The sequence below is a fragment of the Homalodisca vitripennis genome, chromosome 4, assembly GCF_021130785.1.
Source record: "Homalodisca vitripennis isolate AUS2020 chromosome 4, UT_GWSS_2.1, whole genome shotgun sequence".
Taxonomy (NCBI): Eukaryota; Metazoa; Arthropoda; class Insecta; order Hemiptera; family Cicadellidae; genus Homalodisca; species Homalodisca vitripennis.
In genome coordinates, this window is record NC_060210.1 from 39,029,900 (window position 1) to 39,057,832 (window position 27,933).

The 27,933-nt window shown below is 30.5% G+C and overlaps 1 protein-coding gene across 8 annotated transcripts in view; it reads left to right on the forward strand.

Annotated features, from left to right (window-relative positions):
- Nucleotides 1-27,933, forward strand: part of LOC124359175 (complexin) — a 746,642-nt gene that overhangs the window by 407,624 nt on the left and 311,085 nt on the right. The window lies entirely within an intron of this gene.

The window sequence follows — 27,933 nt, forward strand, 5'->3', positions numbered from 1 at the left end:
ACTTGTTTAAATTTATGAATAAAAACTAGATCTTGAAGGATCTGGTTTGTTCTCGTTACTTATCTAAAAATGATAAGGTATTTAAATTTTAACTGTTTTAGTTTTAGATTTTACTAATCCTGTAAACAAAGGAAGTTTTGGATCGTCCGTATTTTGTCAGAAAATCACTACATTAAAATAGTTTATATGATGATTTAAATATTGTCGAGTTATTATAATATTAAATTAAATCATGGTTTTTAATTGACATTCGATTTAAAATAAAACTATTACCTAGGTATATATTCTAATATCATGACTAAAATCATAAATATTCGTTAGGAAGAAAATGTACCACGAAAAAAGTACCGAGAATCACGATCATAGTGATACAGATAATGCAAGATATGTCCCGGTCTGAATGTCCGACGAGAGGTCAAGCGACCTTGAGAGACAGTAATTATGTCCGCCGGCTCATGCAATTACGTCGGTCTTCCGGGCTCTTGACATACTTCTTCTTATTTCACACTTGTACTCCATTTTGTGCAGTGTCTTAAAAATGCAGGCATTTTCATTTATAGAAGTAGTCTGAAAGAGAAATAGTAAACGCTGGAAAGTCCATCTTGTGATGTATTAAACCTTAACTACCAAACGTATGAAAAGTTCTGTAAAATAGATGTTGTAAAAGTTCTTTAAAAGTAAACAACAGGAATAGCCTCATACATTTGATATATTAAAATATTGAAACAAAACTTTTTATTGAAACATGATAATTTGACCAAATATATGTGTGGTGTTAAAATAATGTACTATGATGTTTGCAGCCCATGTTTATAAAGACATAACAAAGTCACAAAAGTAAAAATTAATGCACTAGATTTTTTACATTTATTTTTAAAAAGCTCCAAGGAGATTTTTTAGACTAGACATAAGAAACACAACAAAACAATTATCACTTAGCTTCAGCTTACCAAATTATCATAATAATTATCGAAATTACTACTGATTCAAGAGTCTCTCAACAGCAAAAAATGTTCTTTGCTTAAAACCTATAATTTGATTTCTTAAGAATAACATGGTGTCCATTATGGTTATCTATAAAACTAATATAAATTTTTTACCGTCCCTTTTACTTTGTAAGACATGGACTACCATCGAATTTGATACTACTTATGTTTGAATGAATTTAAACGCAAAATTTCAAATCTATAAGTCAGCACATTTTAAAATATCGTGGAGACAGATATACACACAAATTGAAAGCCAGGTAGAAGTAAAATTTGCCCTTGAGTAACAAGCTGCGCTAACGCTAACAATAATTACAATATATCTTGTACGTACATATTGGTGTACAATGTATATGTATCATACTTTACACACCTGCACACACGTTAAGATAATGGATATCTTTTTTTAGAAGGTATACATAAATGTAATGGTTACTTTCACTTATAAATTTTATTGTCACTCTATTTTATTCTACAGACTTGTTATCCATGTATTCATACTCATACGTTTGTAATATATTGCAAAAGGTTGTTTAGAAAAATGTATGACCGTAACATTCGTACGTGTGAAAGTAGAAACATCTATTTACACTATTCCCACAGGAAACTTGGTGATCGAGATGCCATCACTGTTTAGCTAACGCTTTTGAATTTCGAGGCAGTACACGTGTCTTTGCTTGAAATTAATGTATTTACTCTAGTTCTCTTTTATATTTTGTATAAATATAAATGTTATATATTTTTACATTAGTCATTAGTTCCTTGTGAAAATGTACTCTAATACATATCCATCTCTCTCGACTGAAATAAGTTAATGGTATTATCACTTTTAGCAATTAAAAGGATTCTGGATATTTTTTCTAGCTGCGATATCTAACTCTCTCAATCAGCCGTTACTTCATCGACCAGTACATCGCCAGTGATCGGCAATAATATTGAATAAAATCTTAATTCAACGCCGTCTTGCTCGGTTGGCTATTTTTGTTTTATAATTTCGGCCGGCAAAGTTAATAAGATCAACGTATTTATAGCTCCCAAATCAACTATTCCTCAATTGTAGTGAAGGTGTGTTAATGTAATATTTGTTAGCTTTTTGAGAATTATAATATCTTGGTAAAGATTTAATGTTCAATTCGGAATTGAAAAGACTTCCATTTATATTTTCATTGGATAACGAGAAGAGCTTTAACATTTCATCAACGTTGCATTCTGATTTTCATTTTCTCTATATAATTACGGTTTCGTTATTAGTAAAACAATATTGTTATTTTAGAAATCACTTAACTCACCTCAGCGTGATGTAGTTGAAAATAGTCAGCAGCAGTTGAAGTACTGTATAGGGGTACGTGATTTTACCGCTTCTAATTAGTTTCTTACGATGTTATTAATTTTTTCTATAAAAATATAATTTATTTACATTACAGAAGTGTTCACCACTTCTTATTTTATTCCTTTGAGAGTTAAAAGAAATTAAAGAATAAAAGAAAAATACTCTAAAATCAACTCAGACAATTGCACAGTTTTGCACACTCCGCCATAAGGCCTAGCGCAGATCCTTAAAAATTAGGAGATGAGTGTCTCATTTGAAAGCAGGTGTGTGGCTGTCTGTGACAAGGCTAAGACTATCAGCGTCGTGCTCGGCTGTGAACTCACCTTCACGGAACATGTCATATGCCTCCCAGCGTGCTTTGGGAAGGCTGAGAGGTCTGTAAAAATTTAAAAGTTCGCTTCCAGAGACCGCTAAAACTTCATTTAGTGCAGTCACTGATATTTTCAGGATTTTGTACTGCTTCCTTGCATATGAAAATAGTATTTTAAGGCAGTACGTAGATCGTATCCAGAGGCTTATAAACTCAGCTAGTCGCTTTATATTTTTCCTTGAGAGCTTCGACAATGTATCTCCATACCGGGAAACAAATAATTACTGCTAATATAAGCTTGCTGCATGACACATAGTGTTTGAACGATCCGCGAGCACGACTATCTTTACGAGATGCTCTCTTCCATGACGAGGTGTCTCAGCGCAGGTTTCGCCATGGTAGGAGGCTTCATTATCCTACGGTATGCTTAGACTTATGGAGGAATTTATGTTCATACATACTTCGGTACAAAGCTCCCCGATGACCTCAAAACATTGTCATACAGTTCCCTTAATGTTAAGGTTTGAAAAATATTTGATTCATTATATTACAAATTATATTATAATAATTTAGAGTTAAGAATGTATGACAATAGTTGTTCTGAAAAAAATATTTATCAGAGGAACGCCAGAAAATATAGGCATTTTGATTTTGTTTGTAGTATCAATTTTGTTCGTGACAGAAGTAATCCGTTCATAGGCTTTCTCTGCCGCTCATTTTATTCCTTTAAGATTGATAATGTTTCTATTATAAATATGATTTCTGATCTACAGCAGTGTTCCGTTTCAAATGGATCAATAAACCAAATAATTGCGTTGGCTAGGAGCGCCTTTTTTTCGTGACAGGAGTCAACGATAGTTTACGAAGCACCTAAAGGAGCTATCTTAAAACTGAAGTACCTCACATTTTAATGAACAGTAAAAATGTGTACATGGAAGAGTCCAATTTCCTTTGCCTGAAAGCTTGGGTGGCATCGGCGTCAGCTGTAATAATCTCAGTTAAATATTACCTTTGATTGATGTATGTTTTAATCAATTGCTTCTCAAGTAGACTTCAAGGATGCCCAGAGCTGAGTCGATTTTTAAATTTTTGGCACCTTTATTCACGTGATACAGTTTTCACGATTTTTGTCGCTTGAAACACTTTGATGCTATTGAAGGAGAAGGAGCTCTTCTTATTGGAAAAATCAATTTTCTATTATTTTATATAAGAAAACTATTTTATATAAATAATTTTTATATTTTACCACACCTGATGATGGCATCTTCGATGTCGAAAGGCTTTTGGAGAATTGTGAGTTTTCTTATATAAAATAATAGAAAAAAGATTGATGTATAACAAGTTAGGTCACTTTAGCTGCCAAAAACAACATATAAAACATTAACAGTGGAACTGGGATTCTGATTTCATAGTCAGGGAAGACCGACATAGTTTTTAAAAGAGGTACCTATCTTACTTTTATTATTGTTCTAAGTTGAATTTTCCGCCTTAAATTGTTTATTTTATAATAAAGTGGCCAAATTTAGAAGTAATTAGTGAGTGAGGGTGGCTAACTAGTAGCCCAATATCGAGGCAAATACCATTGTCTTCTAATTGCTAAATCTATTAGGGACACGATGTGAAGGTAGTAAATCAATAAGGACTTGGTGAGTTTGTAACCACTAATAGGGAACCTTGACATGTGTATATGAAGTTCAGGTAAAACACAATGACCACCAGATGTGCAGTGTTCGGGTGGTAGGTAATCCGTACATGTCCCCAACATTTGGGGCGGGTGGATTGAGCAGTTTTGAGTGTTGTGTTTCTCATTATGAGTCTTATTATTTGCATTCTATAACAATCTCTCTCCTTTACATTTCATTCACGGATTAAAGAACCTTTTATATTACACAGCTTAAGTATTTGAGTACAATAGAATCCTCGCAGCACGGCATTGTTGCAAAGGAAAAATTCATATAAATACCACTAAAAATTAATTGTTAGATTATAGATAGTCATTTAAAAATATTATGATGTCCCGTATCACATCATAATTGTTGAATGTACAAGATAAAATGTTAATAGGTTGGAGCTTCTAGATAATGGGGATATAGATAATGTAATGCTGAATAAATTAAGAAACATCAAAAGTTAGAACTGAAATATATCATTGTAATTTTTTTAGGTTTATAATTTGATGAAATATATTATACTAGCAGTTACCCGCGGCTTCTCACGCAATTTTCTGTTGACAACAGGACACACTGTTTTTCAAATATAATTTTTCTATGACATTTTAAACGTACCTGAGATAATTGATAGTCACTGAAAGCTGTTCCTATCTACTGATTCATTTTATATTTAAGTTTTTTTAAACAGTGTTTTTGGACCCGGAAGTCATAGAGTGAAAGAGTTTATTTGAATTGCTCTCCAACATTCAATGATAATTTATTAAATTTCTCTGACGATTTGAGTAACAATTGAAGTATATCAGGCCAGTGTGGAGGAATCCTTAAACCGAACACAATAGCAATTAATGATATAATGCATAGTAGCGGTTATATAGTGCCTAATGATATACGGCATTCTGTGCAGTTTAGGAATGGAATTAAGCTTATCTTAGATACATATATTATGTTGGTGTCCATGTTACTTTTATGCTTACTCTATGCTTTCAAGACTATAAATAGCAAACATTTTTAAAAGATAATTAAATTAATGAAACATATGATTGTGTTGTAATATTATAATATTTACATACTGAAGTTGGTTACTTTATGACAGGTTATTTTAATAACAAGTTTATTTACTGCAATGCATTTCTTATGGAAATTTTCACAACTTGATCATCAGCCCTGATGTCGTAGAGAAAAGTCATTCCTTCGTTGATACATAATTCAAGACACTTCCTTTACATAGATGTCTCGATAAACTAATTTTATTATAAATAATCAAGTTCTGTCTCCTTCATTAAATTCATTTTATTATTTCCAATACCAATGTAGAGTTTGTCTTGTGCTCCAATGAAGAAAATCTATACCAACGAAAACCAACTTCGGCAATAAAGCATCTTATTTTCAAGTGACAGTTATAGTTTGCCTCTTTGTTTCGATAAAGAAATTTATAACTTGGTACTACTTAAACGTTGCTGTAGTCACAAAAATCAGGTCCGTCGATTAAATTCACTTCAGGTCTAGTTTATTTACTTCATCTATAAAATATATAGAAATGTTGGTTTTTGAAGATCTCATTGGGTCCAAAAGCGTATTGTACCAGAACTTGTAATATAACTCCGGTCTAAGACATTTCAAGCGTTTTAGTTACATTTTTGTCTCAATGACGGAAGTATCGTACAAGTAAAACATCTCTGCGATCAATATGAGTCAGTTCCAGTCATTTAAATGCACTCCCGGTTTATTTACGGTTCCACAATTGAATTATATTGATACACTAATAAAGATAATGATTACATGTGTTGGTTTTGGAATCCAACTTAAATTAATATCTGGTGCTGAATTATTGATTTTGATGTTTTCACTAATCAAGAAATATGTATAGGGGCATATGCTTCTGGTATAAGGGGAAGAGCATCTTAACATTTGCTTTTATTTGACTACAGTATAAATATCACACACAAAGTCAATGGATATAACCAGATTCCATTAACTTATGTGCAAACATTCACAGCTTTTTACAAGAAGATACTTAATATAACAGCGTTTTAAATCATATTTCTATTAGATTAGATGGCTTATTAATCATTGGTGCAATTAAAATTTATAATTAGCTAACAATAGTCTTAAAATTAAATTTAAATTAAATGTAAAAGTAGATTAGTCTTTGCAATCTGCATTACACTATTGATCAAGAACTTTACGATAATTTAATATTTTCTCAAATTTAAATGTAAACAGATGTTTCTGCCTGTTTGATGAATTTCAGCTGAAAGTTTTAACAGCTGTTAAAACTGAGCCACAGCTGTGATGTGAGTATCAGGTCACATTACGGCGCAGTCTGCCGGATCCATTGTAAAACATTCCAAAATCAACAAAACTTATACTCAAATCGATGCAGTCGTTTAGGAGGAGTTCAGTGACATAAAAACGCACACACACACACACACACACACACACACACACACACACACACACACACACACACACACACACACACATATATATATATATATATATATATATATATATATATATATATATAAACTACTGTCCAAACTGCATAGAATTTCTGTAATCAAATTTAATTTGTTCAAATGGTCTACACATTTCTAGGATTAAATACAATTCTTACTGCAAGTTATATTTTATTACCTCAAAAATAAATTACTGTATTCTTAATTTTGCAAGAAAACAATCTCTCAAGGAATGTAATAAAGTTAGAAATGTACCAATTTCGAATGCTCAAATGTAATCACCTTTCTTCTATCACTCTTTAGACTGGTTTCATTAAAGTGCGTGAAAAACACTTAATAGCTGAAGAAGTTGAAGTTTTTTATGCTCTAGTATTGTAATACTTAATGGTGAAAAATATCAAACTATTAGCCAATATTAAAAATAGTGTTAAATGGTCTTTCCGTAACATAAAACATACGAATATATCTTTCGCAGACGATGAACGATTTCTAGACACGATTAACTTTTCACTCAACTATTGACGCCCGTATGCCTATATAGACTAATATGTTATAAAAAATCCATACACAGACATCCGTATACACTTACAGTGTATAAGCGACATACATAAACATTCCATCCCATATTTTTCCTAATACCCAAAATCACACTCAACACTAACACAGTCACAGACGATCTATGTTTTTAGGTTAAAAACATAATCTTAACATCCATATTTTTTAAATTTATATTTAATCTCATGTAACATATCGACCCACGTTTGGCTCATTGTTATTGTTTTAAAATTTATTCATACTTATTGTGTTATAAAAAGTTTTAACATAGCTTTTAATTTTGCACTGCAGCATATTAGCTAAATTAATACGTTTTTGGACTGATGTGTAAGCATACCCCCACACAAAAATTTTGTAGTCTTTATGTTATTGTAATCACATATAATAACATTGTCATTTTATTACTTAAGGCAAATAAATACATTTCATTTCAATTTTATTTCTGGACTACGTTTCTCTTGTAATTTTCTGACAATGATCAACACCTAATACTATCAGTTCTTTTACTCTACTCTATATTTTCTTACTACATAATGCATTGTTATGAAGCATATCCATTTCTATACTATTTATTTACAAACAAATGTATACATGCTTCTTTTGTAATAGTGAAAACACTAAAACACTTTTCCTCTCTGGGGTGATAACGTATATTTTTATCACATTCAATTGAATCGGTTCACGATAATGTTACTCTTAACTGTGTACAGAAAGACGAACGGTATTTTAAAACCGTTTATTGGAAAAGTGTGAGAGAAAACGAAGGGTAACCTCCCCCACCCGCCGACCCTCTGAAATAATAGCACTATAAGTCTACTTCAGGCGATATCAGGGCTGTAATTTAACCTTAATGTGTATTGGTCTCTCTAATGAAAATGTTACAGTAAAGTCTACCATAGGCCACAAATATTTACAATATAAATCTCTAGGCCACTCACTTAAATTTTTCTAGTTATAAAAATTTTTAATTTAGACATGATATGTTTGGATTAATTTTTAAGTGGTATGTACTTGTATTGATTTAAGTATACAATTATAAATTAATTTAAAATATCTGAAAACAGGAAAATTTAATTTTATATTGTGCATCCTTTGGGGTTTGACAGAAAGTATTATTGACAATTAATTATTTTATGATATATGAGGATCTCGGAAATTTTTCATCGTTGCATGTTAAAAAAAAGAACACTACCTTTCGACGAATGGAATCCACTCTCTTCTTTAGTTTTAGATATACATCAAAATCCTTCTAAACCTATTGTTCCATTCATAAATCATATACAGAATAAAGATGCGATAATGTGCGAAATGTTGTTAATACTATGTTAAATGTCCTGAAATTAGGTAAGGTTACGATTATTCTTCCTTGGAAATATTAACCGTTATTTTCAGTTCTTCACCTGCTGAGACCTACATTGAATCTGGTTAACATGCACTAGGTTTTCAGAAGCTTTCAGCCTCAATTAGGATTATCTTTCTCGGAAGTGTAAAGAAATATCTTTAAAATCTCTGAAGTTACAAGTACACATTCGTCGAAATGGATAGCTGTACCAACCGGGGAGATTTTGAACATCAAAACATAAAACATTGCAAATCTTTATTGCAGTATTAAAGCCCATGTTGTGTGTTATAATTATTTAAAGTTGTTCCTGTATTTTCTTCCCATCCCAATCTGTTATCCCTAACCTGGAAGCTACTGTGGTCTGTAAGTACTCTCAGCTACACCACACTATAAAATTACATTAAGCGACTGGGAAATCCGAGAAACGTTCGTTTAATATAGCCTATTGGTAGTCAAACTCATTGTTTTAAATTGATAAACTCATTTTACATTGTTAGGAAACACTACTATGTCCATACCTTCCTTACTAATTTCCTTTTCTTCGGTATGTTTCCAATTATTTCCATCATAAAGCTAGGTCTATTACTTTAGAGTTTTAGCTTATTCAAGTTAATCTTACTTTAGAACCAAAACATTGATTTAGTTGAAAATTCACTGAGTGTACTAAAACATGATAGACCTTTCAATATTGGCCTTATCGTTTAGTCTGTCTCCTATTATTAGAGTCAAGTATTAAAGTACAATATAGAACGTATACAATATAGTTAAGCTATTGATATAGTTTTAGGCTGGTAACTACTAGAGGAGGCAATTACCATGTGTTGTGTTGCAGTCTTAGTATGGAAAACTGTAACGTGAAACAACGTAAATTATCTTCCCTTACTTTGATCTATTGCTAAATTCATTCAATGTGGTCTGCTTAAATAATGCGAAATTAGTGAAAATATTCGTATAGTTTTCCTTTATATATTTACAGGCATAAAAATTAGTATGATTCCAAAATACTTAATAATGTTACCTACATAACAATTACCACTCTGATATGCTAGGTTTCCGCCATTATATGGAGTCAAAAAATACCTGAATGTCCGGTTAGCATTCATGTATACATCGTTCCTTGGTTACCAAATTGTTTTTCAACCCGATCGGATAAATGCATATAAATCAGGGATATAAATATGTATAAAGGTGTAATAACTTTACAAGAAAACCAGTAGGTAAAATTGAAACAGGAATAAACTAGTAGATATCACTCGTTTTATTTCATCCCACTCTTACTTGGATTGTAAGTATTATTATACTACATGAACCTAATTATATAACTTGAAAAAAAAGCTTCAGTAGATCTATTTATGACTCCTCAGAGAAGGTGGTCGTATCTTCAGCACTTTCAAAATATCAGCGTTTCAATATACCTAATTTGTAACTTTTTAGCCTTAACAGTGAGTGCACTTCCAAGACGTAACCAGCATTATAAATGGCTGGTTATTCTGGTACTCGGATGCTTTTGTCGCATGTAAAATCTCTCATTATAAGTTATCCAGTTATTGTACTATATACACCAATAGCACACGGATGTCAACGTTTAACAGATCCTACAGCGCCATGGCTTCTCCTTCATTGGTAATGATACTTTTCTTGACATAGGTTTAGTAACTAACACTTGATTTATAACTGATCCTATGAATCGGATTATTCTAAAATTACAACTGTTAGCTATTTTAATTTATCAACAATTAATAAACATTTGAAATAAAAACTAAAACGTAAACTTTCTGTTACCTAAATAATGATGATGACTTGTGACATTGTTAGATTAACTATAAAGTTTGAATAAGACAAGTAATATTAGTCATTTCAGTCTAGGAAATGAAAACCATTTTATACTGTATAACCTAAGAACTGCATTTTTCATGAAATTGACTTGATTAATTTTTTCGGAGGAGGTCAAAATGGGAGGGTAGCAAAAGGGTTAAAAATATCAAATTAAAAGTTTTTCAGCAAGATTTTTGTACGTGTTACACACTTAATGACAATCGTCAGACAGATAAAACAATGATAGTCATAATAACAGCTAAGTAGACAATCTTTATGTAATGCTGGCGGTGATTGATATATGTGTCTAAAAATTGATGTGCCATTCTAAGAAAAATTTACTATGAAAAAAATCTGTTTCATATTTAAAACCACTGATATACCTTTCCGTATCTACATTCTCCAAAATTATTACTGCTGACGTTTTATTTATATATATTTCAAGAAAAACAAAGCGGTTTAATGCACCGTGATACAATATCAATTGGTTTTTAACTCCTATAATATTTATAAATATTAAAAAATAACTAAGGAACTGCAGAAACATCTATCCAAAAATCTTCATGCAAAAATTTAACCCATACATAATCAATACTTACTAAAAGTTATAACATTAGTAACAATATGTACCACAATAATAATTCAGTAATATAAATAATTTAAGTCTTATTCTAGTGAAATAAAGTTTGTAGAAGGTATCTAAAGACATTCTACAGTTATTACAAGACTTTCATCCCTTATTGGTTACACACCGTAACTGCGAAAAATTATATTGATATAATAGAGACGTCAAAGTTATAATGCAATTTAAAATCTACTGCGGATTCATTGGTAATATAGTAAATTTACCTAGTACATCTCTTAATTATTAAGCTCAAGTTTTATTATGTTTGTATGGAATTTGAATGTACTGGTATACCATGATTTGGTTTTAAATAAATAAAAGTTATATCTGTAGCAGTCAAGTAAACAAAGAATAGAAAGAACTTCCTTTGAAAGAATAGCAAAGAATATTTTGCTATGATATTTCCGGAGGACGACACAAACGTAATGGCAGAAAATCAAGATCTAACAATGGGCATTAAACTGCAATGTAATTTTGGGCGGAGTAGATTTATGTGATCACTTGGGCGGGGAAAGTTGCTCCTGACATGTCGACCACGATGTATGAGTTTTAAAGATATTGTATCTTTCTATCTATACGTGTTTTAATGATGCTACTACAAGACACATATAAGAACCAAATTACTCTATTTTTAAAGTAAATGCGCCAAATATCATTTGTGTACAGTATTTTGTACTGTATTATTCATTCTGATTACTGTATCTGCGTACATTATGTCCCATTTTATTAGTAACAAATCCATCTCACATCTATTCATATTTTATATTCATTACGATTTAAGTGGCTAACAAGGGATACAAATATCAAGTTTTATAAATTTATTTAATAAATTAAGTTTTACTGACTTCGAGTAAAATAGTTCTTTTCGTTGTTTCACATAACAAAACCAAAATAAATTGTGCCAAATACAAAATTGTGTGGTAAAAATAATAAATTTGGTTTCTCTAAAACGATTATTTAATTCTTTCTGATAACGCAAATTTTAACGCCTTAGAATGAAAAAAGCCGTTACCGTAAGTTTATGTATACGTTCAATTGGCCCGTGACTTCATGATATTAAGAAGCGTCCAAATTGTTAACTTTAAATATTTTTAAAAAGTCATATTTTATTTGAATAAATCTCCAATATTCTTTTACTGGAGACTCAACAACATTTCACTTTTAAATAAAACGTGTATGGTACAGGAAATAATAAGTACGGCTAGGAAATAAGAATTTTAAGTAAGTATTGTCCACATTTATGTAATATTATTAGCAACTTTATTACAATCTCGGGTAATAAAGTTATCAAGTTGAACCAATTATAAAACAATAAGTTTCGTCAAAAACAACTACTTAAAACGTTTAGAGAATATTTTCTAATATTAAGAAAATAAAACTACCATATAAGAGTACGTCAATTAACAATGTATAACGATTAATCAATTAGTATAAATAATATTTACTCTAATTTTAGTCAATTTTCATCAAAATTGACGCTGTCGGTAGCAAGTAAAAGGAAATATACCACGATATTAGCATTTGTATAATACATCAAAATGTCACGGAACATACAGTAGTGTATAACTACTATACTAACATAGCTTTCAAAACGACATATTAACTCCAGAGGGCTTTTGGAGAAGATATGACAGTTATGAATTAGGAAGCGCACAAGTACGAGTTCCAGGAGTATAGAAATATAGCCTCCCACGTTCAGCCAAAGTTGGGACTTCATGTAACTTCTTGATCTCTTGAAATGTATAATTTGTTGCTTCACTGTACATAGCTGAAAATTTTATTTAAAAGTATTTTAATACCTGTATATGTAGTGTACTCGTAATGTTGTTCAGTCTGTAAAATTGTGTTTAAAGTGTTACCAACCAATGCAATACAGTAACTATATCACATGTGAGTAATAAGTAACTACAAAATGTCTCATGCTTCACCTTGACGTATTCTCTTTACTAACTTATTCCGTGTTATTCCCGTTGTCAGTATGGTTACCGTAGTACCAATATAAACCTAGCGTCATTTTTTGACAGACATAAATGACTTCCAATGGACTGATGTTTACTGTACATCACTATCCATGTAAAATGGTTATACAGAGTTAGTAGATTTAACGATTCTTAGCAAAATTTAACCCTAGACGCTAGTTTTCATACATTACGTTAGATTAGAGACATAACTCGCAATCGTTCATCAGCACTTGACGGGAGAGCTTCGCTAAACGCTCGGCCATTAATTAGAAGAAATATTGCAAAATATGACTCTGTTCTATCTCAAAAATTTACTCATTTCCATATGTGTATACAGTTTTAAACATTACACACATACAGGCACACACACACACACACACCCTCGGTTGCTCACGCATACTTAATACTCAATTACACAATATATTAAGTAATATCCGATTTGTCAGTACACTGAAAGAGCAGAGCATATGGCTTTATAACTATCCCATATTTATACGTAGTAGATGGTGGGCATTTCCTCAGAGCCTTATCACTAACCTAGGAAGTCCTCAAAATATAAATGTAACAACGGAATTGTAAGATCCAGCCCTCTTCAGCAGCAAGCTTTAATACACTTTAGACTTTAGCTTGCTACTTAATTGATTATAAGTAATTAATCATCAGAATTTAACGTTTTCAAAATAACCGACTTTTGTAAGCAGTTTGTTTCGTATTGTTTTTCCCTCATTTCAGTACATAGTGTTTTGCGACAATTATAAATATTAATTTATATTGCAACATCATTGGCTTTTTATGCTCGAATCTGGATACCACACTCTGACTTACTTATTTTAGTCCTTGTTTTATAGATTTACAATAATTGTATGAATATCAGGTTTTCTGACCTTTACTTGAATACGAATAAATAAGTTAATACTTAAGATTTAATATTATTATACCGTAATGTTCAAAATTTAAAATACGTACGTACGTACAAATGAAGTAACAAACAATATTCTGAAATATTAATTTAGTATATATTTTTTATTATACCCAAATTTAATAGATACATGATTCAAAGACATTATAGGCCTATAACCTATGTTATAAATAATAAGAATACTTTAAAACTTATACTCAGTTTGAGTACTTTACTATTTATAAATACACATTTTACAAGTACATTCTACCGTTAAATCCAGTAATTATTAATAATAATACCATGAATTCGAGACAGTTTATAGCTGATTTTTAGTCCCCAAATGATCAAAGTGAAATCGTTGAGTAACAATGCGCTGACCAGATCGGAATTGGTAGAAGTCAGAAGAAAATTCGAGAGTTATGACGTTGTGTGACAGTTGACGTAACAAATGAGACAGTCTACGTCCTTATCTGTTCTTGGGGAAACATCCATTACTCCTTTCCTCCACCTCAACGTTTTGTCACCGTATAAGAACAGCCGTTACAAATCACGCAACATTTAACCTTTACCTAACGTCTTAACAATATTTATTATAATAAAGTATATCAAATACTCATATTTTTTCAAATGTACAATTTCTCACAAGCATGGTTAGGTTTAAATTATAAATAAATTATTGAACATTAGTGCTGACATTTAATTTTCTAATTCTTTGTAACGTATAATGAGTTTTCCACAATTTAACACTATACATCTGTAAGATATCTCATTCTATGCTGATGTATTTTAACCTGAATAACACTTGTTTTGATTCCTTGTAACCTAAGAACAGCGCTTCGTGGTTATATTCTCATTCCGAAACTAACCAAAATATGTCTAATAAGTGGTAATAAACATTATTACGGGACTCTTATTACAAAACCATATTGGTTAATATTTAATGAGATTTTTACGTGAATAATTATTCTATATGGATAGGGTATAATCAATTTAGTACACACAATCATATAAGTACCCTTTCATCGTGTCTTGATTGACCAGAGCTACTTTTTTATGCCATTTGATATTGGAGAGTTCAATTTGAACAAACTGATCTAAAGCAATTTGCCTCTCGTATATTAGACTTTAAATAGCTATATGAACTTGGAAACATGTTTATACTTCGTGATACATGCCAAAATTTCCGCTTACATAAAGAAATAAGATAATTCTAAGTTTAATAACTCAGCAATCCATTTTTATAAAATTTTGTAAACTATAAGAAACTTGTTTGGTTTTAGTGGCAAAACCAGCACCAAAAATTTATTGATGATGACTTAAATGATCTAGTAAAACGAGTTTATCTTTTTTCCGTATCAGCAAATGCAACAGCGAAAGTAAAGACTTTTTATACACAAATCTAAAGAAGTTTGATAGAAAATGTCGTGCAATTGAGTTATTGAAGGAAAACTATATAAGCTTTATCCACTATATTATACTTTTCAACACTAATGAACGTTATTCAAATTTCGTTTTGAGTACTTTAAAAAGGCCCTCTTTAATTTTTTAGCGATTTGTTAGTGAAAACCCAAAATGGGTGGAATCTTCTCCAATTTGTTCTATCGTAATAATCTGTTCGTTCTACATAATTCCCTCAGTGCAAGTCTCTTTTTATTATTATTAACTTCCATTAGTTTTAAAAAGGAATAATTTAACTATTAATTTTAATAATGTTGTCTCATAAAGGCTTACCAGTTACCTTTATTTAAGTAGTAAATGTGATTTTTGTGCTCCAAGCGCTTCGTAATAATAATATTATTTGTACTAAAGAATAGAGAATAAGTGTGATATAGATTTCATTGGAAGGATTGGACAGAGCGCAATAAGTTGGGTTCTATTAAATGTTCTATGAAATCTTGAGGCTTAGGTTGTTTTTATTCTTTCATCATCATAACCAATACTAGAAGATGAAGTTATTGTATACAGCTTAAGTCTGCGCTAATATTTTTCTGTTAAACGTGTCTTATATTATTTAATAATAAAGCCAATTGTGAAGAACACGAACGGGTGTTGGCTTCATTCCAGATGTAACATAAATTGTTTATTGATTTAAATAATTAATCTGACAGTTTAGTTTGGAAAATAAAACAATTAATTAATTTAATCATATAGATTTACCTTATTTATTTCTAGTTTTCTTTTTAATGGCAGAAATATGCTTATCGCTTAAATGAATTACTGTAGTTCAATTTAAAAATGAACTACAAAGTATACTTAATGATTTAATGACGTAATTATGAACTTATACGTTTCTGTGTCTTACTTCTCAAGTGATATACATATCTTTATATATATATATATATATATATATATATATATATATATATATATATATCTTGTGTGCGTGTGTATGGTGCTGAACTCCTCCTAAACGAGTGGAGACCGACTTTAATATACATATATATATATTTCTTGTGTGCGTGTGTATGGTGCTGAACTCCTCCTAAACGAGTGGACCGACTTTAATGAAACTTTTTGTGTGTCTTCAGGTGGATCCGAGAATGGTTTAGATTCACAATTCTGTCCAATTTAAATAGTTTATTTAAATATTTTTTTTATAATAAATGTTGTTGATGTTGGAGTGTTTTACATTGGATCCGCCAGACTGCGCTACGACACGTAATACAAAGTGAACTGTTACTTAACAGCTGTTAATACTTTCAGCTGAAGTTCAGCTGAAGAGGCAGAAACATCAGTTTACATTTAAAATTTAGACAATTGTTATTGTAAAGTGCTTGATCAGTAGTGTAATGCATATTGCAAAGATGAAGTTTCACCAATTGTTCTATGTAAACATTATAATATTACAACACACAGCCATAATGTTTTTCTATTTTAATTTCCAGGTTGTCCCGACAGTTTGTGCTGCAGCAGTGTGAAACTGGCCATAGATTCCATCCATAAAAAGAACTAATCCGCTGAATTGAATCCTAACCTGGTTCATGAACTATTTCTGACCTAGTTCCTGAACTACAACTAACCTAGTTCCTGAACCAGTTCAGGATTAAATTATATTATTAAAATTAAATTTTAGAATTTAAAAACAAAAAGAACAAATACAAAAATATCTATAGATTATACTTAATACATTACTTTGATTACATGGTCTACTGTATTATATTACTACCCTCATTTTAGACCTCTCCTATTTTTGGAGATTTTACGATTTTACGTATCAGACACTGAAAGACAAAATCTAGAAGTACCTCAAAAACGTACGAGCTAATTTTGACGAAACATTCTATATACATTCAGTACTTGGTCTACTGTACTACAATACAGACCTCATTCTTAGGCCGCGCCTTTTTCGGAGATATCGACTTTACGTGTCACATTCTGGAAAAACATACACAGCCGTACCTCAAAAACGTACGAGCCAATTTTGATAAAACTTTCTGTACACATTCACTACATGGTCTACTATATTAAAATACAAGCCTCATTCTTAGGCCTAAATTACAGTATAGTATCAGAACTGGCCAACAGAATTTAATTTAAAACCAATTCCTATACTATTAACAATAGTTATTCACACATGCGATTTGTATGCTACTTAATTTGAACTCATGTGACCAATTTTGAATGCAGATTAAAAGTGTAAATTGCAACATATTTTTTAAAATCCAATTAGTTTAAAACTTGATTATCTAAACTGTTAACAATATACCTCTAGACACTTAGAAACACAATCTTTCGATTTGTATGCTACTTAGGTTATTTGAGGTTATGCGACCAATATAATCACTTCAAAAAATTTGCAAAATGAGTTCAATAACTTCAATAAGTAACTATAGTTTTTTATGTACTTCAAACATCTTCAATCTCTATTAATGTAATATTACAATTAGCACTCACACAATAATTACACGATGTTACAAAACAACACACAAATTTGATAGCAGCACAAACTGACGGGACAACCTGGAATTAAAATAGAAAAACATTTGAAACTGTGATCGTAGCACATTCTGTTGGATCCAATGTAAAACATGTCAAAATGGTCCACCCGTTTAGGAGTTCAGCTCCATACACACGCACACAAGAAATATAAAGATAATGAAATTCGGTAGTTTAAATAGGCTAATTAGAAATATCAATAATTCGATTGTGATGGTGGCCACTTATTATACTTCAGCCCTTTAGGGAATACTTATTTAGTATTTTAGTTAAATTAAATTCTGTTGGCCAGTTCCGATACTATACTGTAATTTTAAATAACTATAATGGAATTCGGTAGTTATGATAGACTAATCATAAATATCAATAATTCAATTGTGATGGTGGCCGCTTATTAAACTTCAGCCTTTACATAACTATAATCTAATTCGGATAGTAGTTTAGATATGCCATTCAGAAATATCAATAATTCGATTGTGATGGAGGCCACTTATTACTTCAGCCCTATCGGAAAACCATCTAAGTTGATTGTGTATACTCCTGAAGGATTAACAAAAAAAAATTGTACATTCAATGGCACTACGATAAATTAAGTTGTAAATTGAAAAAATATACCTGTTATAAAATAGTTTGTTTCAACTTTTTTATCTTCAGATTAAGTATTAAGTTTTAATTTAAAACATCCTCTACATTTCACATCACTCATGTTATACTCACACACTATCGGTTGGTCGAAGTGTGATTAAATGTACATGTAATGAAGTTAGATATTGTAATAACTTTTTAATAGACATTTTTATCAAAACAGCCCAGGTCGTTACAGATTAATCAAAGTTTAAAATTTTCGAATTAAAAACGTGTGTACAGGACATCGTCTGTTGGGTCTGCTAGTATATATATATATATATATATATATATATATATATATATATATATATATATATATATATATATATATATACTAAGGAAATATAAATGAATGATCTTCGTGTTCTTATTTAATTGCACTAAAATTGTAACTTACTTTTTTAATGGTAAAGAACTTGGTAGTAATATTTATGCTAGTAAGATATTGAACACATAAAAAGTGATGAACATGATACTCTTCTCAATTGGACAAATCTCGGCAATAGCAATGTTTGTCGGATGTACACTTCATCCTATGGGCATTTATCCACAAAAATTAACTGTAAGCAGCTGTGAATTTCATTGAATTGCTTATAATCTATGAATCACTGCAACTTTCATGAAAAAAAAACCATTTTAACTTTTAAAATCAATACTAGTTACATGATATTTTCATGTAAATTTACAATGGGCGAGGTAATTCAATCTAAATAGTAGAGTTAAAAGGCAGTAAATCAATACAAATACTTCTAGTTAAGATATATATCAAATATCTAAAAACCCTACTTAATGTAAAGAGAGAGAAATAGATTTAAATAGATAATAGGCAAAATTAGAGAAAATAATTGTGTCATTTTCTTGGAAATGAACCAAATGGCGCCTGTTGAAAACTTTTAAAGTGAAATAACAAAATAATGCATCGTTTATACATCCTCTAATTCTTAACCAGTTAGTACCAAGGTGCTCATACAACCTTTCTTTCTCTAATTTACTCTACTTAATTCTCGTATTATATGTTTCCTTGATTTCCTACTAATAAGGTTCCCTATAGTATTTGTTATGTATTTGCTTATATGCTAGGCGATCAGAATTCTGAGAAAAGTTAATTACTATTCGCCCGCTACAAGTTGTATATTCAAAATGTAACATTACGTAACCGCAGCCCACTTCCTCCACAATCTAACGCAAATGCTATGAAATGTTAATGAGCAGTTTATAGATAAATGTAATGATTAAAGTTACGATAATGTAAAACTCATAAAAGGAAAGTGCCTGGAATCTGCAAACAGTACATTAAATATGTACTGTTGTCCAAATTTCATATTTATTTTACTAAATGTTTTCGTACAAGACCATTTCATTAATTATTTTCCAGCTAATGAAATATTCTACCTTAACGAAGAGTATGAAAAGCCACTTGTTTGAACGATGAATTAAGTAAATGCGTAACTAATCATACAACCAATAGGACCGTAATTATTCACATTATGAAATTAACGTTTAATCGAATATAGGAGAAAATTAACACTTGTTCAGTTTATATCCTGCCATAGTAGTTAACATTTTACTCATTGTTGTTTTCCGTATTATATTAAATTTTACTTAAGAATAGTAACTACAACATTATGCAAAGCAGGCATGGTTGTGAATTAAATGTGAGGGGGTGTGTATTGTATAAATAAAATTCTGTTTTGTACTACAGCTTAAGAAACAATAAGAGGAAAATGTTCGGATTTTAGTTATATATAATCAGACACATACAAGATGGACATATTAAACTATACTTAATAAAACGTAACTATTTTCGTAAAAATTTAAACAATTCTTGTGTGAATTAAAACACATGCAAAGACCATGCAATATAATAGATTTGAGATTGTGGAATATAAAAATTACGGTTTGCTATAGTAAACTATTTTGATTTCACAAAGAATACATTCATTATTTTTAATTAAAATAAAGTAAAATATATAATTCAAAAGTGTAATGTTGAAATTATCCCTTTTGATAAGCGGGAACAACAAAACATTACACTTAATTTTAGTTGGACTGGAATGACTAATTTCCAAAACCGGATTTAGAGAGTTACCTCTAAGTAATTAAATTATTTCACCTAAATTAAATGACGAAACCTTGTAAAACAAAGCAACCGCATATGTGAATACATGAAATAGTTTATCAACCTATATATACAGCTTTGTAAGATGTACTTCAACATTTACAACCAATTGCAAAATAAAGGTTGTTATTGTGATACACATTTGTGTAGCATTTATATATAATTTAAATTCTGATATTTTCTATATTATAAATGTTATAGACGAATAGATCAGTGAAATACTAGGTAACTCATACAATATTTAAATAATAGTTTTTATATGTTTTTACTATTATGGAACTTGTGTTCTATAGAAAGATTAAATATTTGATTTTTAGATTACAGTGATTTCCGAATTACGGTTAAGTTTCCTTTTAAATTAATTACTATTTAAATTGAAAATAACAATAATTTATTATAAATATACATCTAAACTATATAAAGAATGTGGGACGTATGTTGGTTGATGCCATACACACTGGGCGGAACCGAGATTAAGATGCACTCTATCCGTTGTACATTTTACTGTATAGAAGTTTTATTAATTCAGAAATTGTATCTACGTTTGGATGGTTAGTGTGTGAATGAAACCTTAAATCCAAAATATTTATTGATTGGATACTGAACAAACGATCTAAAAATAGCTATGTACGTAGATTCTGGGTAGACCACCTTTATGGATGGCCTTAACCTTTATGGATGATAATAGATGGATCCTTTCTAACAGAATTGGCAAAGAGATTCTTATGAACTAAGTGGCTTAGGATAGTTATTGGTAGCATTGAAAGGATGGAGTAGACATAAACAGTTTTAACAGAATCAGTTAGATGCATAAAGTTTTAACAAGATTTGCGAAAATAACCTTTACACAAATAGCTTAGACTTCCGGGTATCGGGATGTTCCACAAAACTGGTAGGAATATATTATTATTGCGATACACTTTAACGACGAAACAGGAAATAGTCGTGTCGCGTAACTGTCGCCAAAGTTGCAGGCAACATTTCAAATCTATTGCTCCTTTCATTCCCGATATATCATGTGAACATATATGTAAACAACCATACAAAAAAGAAAAGAAATGTTCCCTGTTGAGAGAGAAACTGTGTCAGCCTACCGCGTAATAGGTTTGGTAGGCAACGATACTTATTCAAATCCCATGATTGGAAATATGGCACCATCATACAATACTTTTTGTGTGTCTATAAAAATGTATTTTCATGCAAACTTTAATGTCTATAGATGAAAATTTTATGCATTATGTTAGGTTATATAAAAGTATATTTATAATAAAGTTTTACTCACAAAACATGTTGTGATAGTTAAGCTATGTGTGCTAATATTTCACATGTTAAATCATATATGATTATACTCGGTTTTTATATTTTATTCATTCTGCTATTTTATAGTTATTATTATATATTAGTTATCCGTAAGAATAATGTAAAATTCGCTAACGCTCAGCGAATGAAGCTTGTAGAACGTGGGTAGAGACAGACAGACATATGGCAGAAATAAAATTTTTCCAGCCCCTGTTAAACAAATTTACTGCTAAACTCACTCGACCTAAAGTAGGAAATATAATTGTTTGGATAGAATACTAATTAGTTTAGGACAGTCAGTTATGTGTTTTAATGAAAGGGGAAAGCTATGAAAAAATAAACATAGTGTAGTAAAATTTAATAAATACCTAGTGGATAAAATCTGTCATATATCATTTTGATAAATATTGTTCAGGTTAGTTATGTAAAAATAGTATCTAGAAGAAAGTAGACTGCAGCCTACCCTAGACATTTTACAGGTGCCAAGCCCTTGATAATGCAAATTTTTCAATATATTTGGTATGATGAATTGGTAGATACCAGATGGTAGTATGAATTGCGTATTTAGAGAGTTTTATTCATAAAGATATTACTTATTAAACATAAATACTACTATAACAGTAACTACGAGACATCCCTGATAACTCTTATCATTATGAAAATTACTCTTAATCACTTGTTCGTTCTTAGAAGTGTAGTATTAAAAGACTGGTAGGAATTACCAGAATTTTTAAACCACAAGTGTATAAAGCTGTTTGTTTCGCATTTCCTTAAATGAAACTAAGTCTGAAATAAAATGTTTTTAATATATTCCTTTTAAATTAATAGACTTATATTTTTAATTACATGTACACAATAACTATATTGTTCAAAAATTCTATAGATAAATAACGCGAGAAATGACATTATGGCGGGTAATAGTACTTGTTGTCAGAGAAACGGTCTTGTTTATTGCCACAACGGAAGTGAGGGCTCTCCAGCAGATCGGAAACCCTGGTTCATGTCCGCCTACCAACCTGTCCACATGATAAGCAAAATATACTGTTTTTTTAAATTTTAAAATATTGCACAAGCCTGTTTTAACAAACATAGATACTAATTGTCTTAATAATTCTACATCCCAGAGATTCCAGGAAATTAATATAATGTGCAAATAGCTTTGGCAAAATTTTGCCAAAAGTTTTGAAAAGTTGGATTTTTTAATTTTTCAGTAAATGTATTAAAAAAGTGGTTTAAAAATTTTTGAGCTCATGAATTTCAACCTTCTGATGTATCTGCCTGCATGTAAAAATTTAAAAGAACAAAGTGATTGCTCAGTGTTGTCGACTGATTGTCCTACTGAACAATTTATCAATATTATTCTTTAGTTATTATCCTTGCGTATACCTTTTGAAACTTACAAGAAGACTTCTTAATCGAAATTCATGTTTAAGATATTAACATCATATAGTCCCTGAACCAGCAGCCATCTTCACATGTAAAAAGGAGAATTCCAAAAGTGTATCCATATAAATAAAGCAAAAAATGATAAGAACATCTAATAACCCTGTCAAACTTGTAAAAACTCATATTAGTATACACATAAATTCTACTGATAACTAATATTTTCCTAACCTACATTTATCACCTAATTTCACCTTAGAGTTAATAAAATAAAACCTGTAATCCAAATATTTAATATTCTGCAACGATCATCAGAAACTAACAATATATTATTCGTAACCAATTTAAAAAACACCATCAAGAATAATTTAGTTGTTGATAATCCTGTCAAAAATCACCTTCTGGTACATGAAAAATCATGTCGTCTGGACAATTTTTTAGCATTGATAACCGATCGCCTAAGCTAAAATATAGATAAGCCAACACAGGATAGGAAAGCAACGGTTGTGAAGGGGAAATGGGCTGCCGCCTCTGACATTACTTTCAATCTCACGTTTTGGTTCTAAGTTACCCAGTGTATCTGGATATTATTGGCTGAATTTTCTCTCAATGTAAGCTGAAATTGCCCCATAACGTGCAATCTAAAATCTACAATGTTCTCCAAATACCCGGAACATTTCTATGCCAATTGCAAATACCGAGGAACCGCGAAAGAAATTTATAATATAGACATAACTTAATATATCAGTGTTTGAATATAAGTCAATGTTTGAATGAAAATACCTTAAATGAAAAATAATTCTTCCTTATTTTGTCAGTTTAAAGATGCGTAGATTACATAGGTACTCGTTTGAAACGTAAGCCAAGTACGTATTGTTTTGTTTTACTCGTATATTTAAATTTATACTCTAATGAGTATAAATATGAAAAAAAACATTGTCAGTTTTATTTTTCGCCTACAAAAAGAATAAAACACAATTTAAAACTAGCAGAGTTCTTACAGGAAAGTAGGTCGAAATAAAATGTTCTGTCCGACTTCAAATTAATAAAAAAAATATGCCTCTTCATTTTCAAAGTTAAATTTGTTGTTGTATACTGACTGTAATATTTGAAATTATGCAAAAAAGGAAAAGTTTTTTCCCACAGTTTTTAACATCTTGTAATAGCTTAAGGTCATAGTTTACGATTATTTTTCAGTAAATATATTGTTATAGTTTAATTATTTCAATCGTATAGATATATTAGCCTAAACAAAGTAGACTTTACTGAGGTTTTATTTATTATTCAAAGCTTGTATACATACCTAAATAAAGTAAACTTCAGATAGTTAATTTCTGGTTAATCCATTGCGTTTTTTTGAAAGTTTATATATATATATATATATATATATATATATATAAACGTAAAACGTATATACAGTATATATATATATATATATATAAACGTATCATACCATAATTGATATTACACACTTAAGCAAGTAAAACGTAAGTTTTTCAACAAAATATGGATTACAAATGGTAAGAAACGTTGCATCACATACGAAAATCATTATTCGATGGAACAAAACAAACAAAACCAAAATAGTTTATGTTATATAGGTGAACGAGTCATAAAAAAAATCGGTTGTACCTCAGATTTCAACAATGCCATTCTAAAAATATACATTCTACAATATAAGTTCATGTGAAATTTCATCAGTATACATTTTGTTTACACTACATCAAAATTAATTACACTATGTCCATTACATTATTTGTTATCAGTGTACCATTCGTATTAAAAAACTCATTGTATATAAGTTTATTAAATATGCGTACAGAGCATTTTCAAATGGAGGATAAACGATAGCGTTATGCGGTTGTATGACAGCTAACGTTACAAATTGAGCATTCCTCTTCCCTATCTGTTCTCGGCAAAACATCAATCATTCACTCTTCTCTGTGTCAAATATACAGCATATCCAAGCGGTAATGCTCTTTTGTTTAGCACGTGAGAAAACCAAGTGAATGCTGAAAATGTTTACTAAATTATACACTTCGTTACATGCTAATATCTTCCATACTAGTTTACTTCCATTACCAAAATAAGCACGTAATCAGAATAACTTCAGTCGTGGTGGGATGCGATCTAGGATTGTTTAATTGAATGTTTGCGCTTGGACAGGAGGAAAAAACGTAGTAGTCTTTTTTTTCAGTGTGGTGAAATTGCCTTAGAGAAAGCCAGCGATTTGCAAATCGAATGTAAAAGGGAGGTACAGTATATATAAGTGTAGTACTGTATATTCGTTGTACAGAAATTTAGATTATTAGCTTAGTAAATGAAGTCAATGGAAGAAGATTTGCAGTTTAAAAAGTCAGACCTTTATTACGAAAACATGGATTTGTAGTACAGTGATTAAAGTACAACGAAGTTTCCCATATTTCCAATAATAAATTCGCCTTACACAGAAATCGATTATTGCTGCAGTAAACTTTGAGTCCGTTCAGTATTAAAACGGCGTTAGATTTTTATTGGCTGAGCGTTAACGAATCCTATAACTCGTGGGAAAATATCATTTCTCTGTGTCTTTCTGTCTTCAAGATATATAAAACGAGCTGACTATAAATTTTTCATTTATACATTAGCAACAATAAGTTCTGTGATGGTGTATGTCTCTCCATTGGATTTAGATGTGCGTCAACAAATATTTTTATATTAATGTTATAAGTAACCATGATAGCAGCAAGATAAATTTACTAAAAACAATCAAAGTGAAATCAAATTAGATTGTTATATGTAACGTATTAGAACGTCTAGATTATTCATACAGGAAATATTGAAAACTACAGACGGAAATTAAATGTTCAAAGTTGTTGAAAAGATCTTATTTTTAACCCTGACTACCCCACTTCCGCTTCACTTGTTTAAACTCTGCTATGAAACCTAACTCTATGAAAAAAAGTGTAAATGAATCATATGGCAGGATATCTGGATAAAAATAAACTACAGTCCAAAAGATTTTCATGAAAACTTATTTCTACATAAGCAAGGATTATTTCAATAATAGTGCATGTTTAACCATAGAATGTGGCTGAGCGATGTGCAAAGTTTTGCAAATTTTAAACGTTATGCTTCTAATTAACTTAAGATAATAATGTATATCATAAAAACTAAAAACTCAAAAGGGAACGTTTTATTCGACAGTATATGGACATCTTATGCAAGTAATATATATACTCATATTTATTAATAAATCATTCTCTTAAAATTGAATAAATTTCTAGTTATTATAGATTGATTGATAGTTATTTTTAGGGTTTAGGGCAGTCAGCGTATACAAGGGACCAAACAATTGTCTTCTATCAACCATATATCCAAGCATCTATAATAATAATTGATCTTTTAATATGAATTTTTATTCAGTTGTTCATGTAATACATGCACGTTTCTGTATTGTATAATCAAAGCTAGTGTAGCTTGAGATTCAAAGTTATATCTAATCAAAGAAATCTTCAAATATATTGCCAGAATTAAATTTTATTTGCTGCAATGTTTCTTAATTTTATTTATGTAATATTAATAAAACTATTTAGTGAGATATTGGTGGCTAGCTTGATGAAGCTACAAAAGAACAATGTCAAGTTTCTAGCACTTCATTTTTTATTTTGGTCTTATATTAAAGATATAATTTTAATACGCATCTAAATGTTTAACATATTAGGTCATATCTGTATTAATTATATATGAAAAACTATAATATTTTTTGTACCTTACTGTTTTACTAGTTTTAAATGTGCGCTTTTCGAGAAAGTATATCAAAATACTTGAATGCATACTGATAATAAATCTATAATGAAACATATCAAATTGTACTCAAACGAAAATTAAGAACTTCAACAATGTTCCTATTTGATAAGGAATAGGAAACACCATAACAGATGTCGCGTAACAGGCTTCGCTAAGATTGCATGCAAAATTGTTAGACTATAGCTAATTTTACTCTCGAGATTTTCTGCGGTTAGTCAGACAGACAGAAATCACACACCAAAGAAAACGTTTATAACCCCCGGCACATAAAAAATGAATTTGGGTGTGCCTAAGTGATATGCTTCAATGACGCTTGAATTGTTTACTTTTATTTGATTTATAGATGTAATTATTCCCCTAAAACCCACAGCCGGTAAACTAAGCAAGACAAGACCATACTTTATATTAAACTTCTTATTCATTTTTGTCTGAAAAATAAAATGGTGTAACATGGCAAAGTAATTTGTGTACACTATGTATGCATAAAAATTGTAAACTAATCCACTATATGCGTTTATGTCGATTTTGTACAAAAGTATTTCACGAAGAGAATCAAAAAATGTCTATGTATTCTCTAATTTCTGAGCGGACCGCAGAATCCCGCGTTTAAACTCCGAGCATCATGTCCGACTTCACATCGTTTACGCCGCGCCGCGCCGATCGCCATAACCAGATAACTCCAGCGCAATTGTGCTGACTTAAACTAGAGTGCAGCAGGGAAGACAGTTTAGAGTGTGGAATCCCCACTTGCCTTCAGCTAACCAGATATATACTGCAAAACTACCAAGTGCTGAACATATACGATGCTGACTCAGAGACGCTAAAT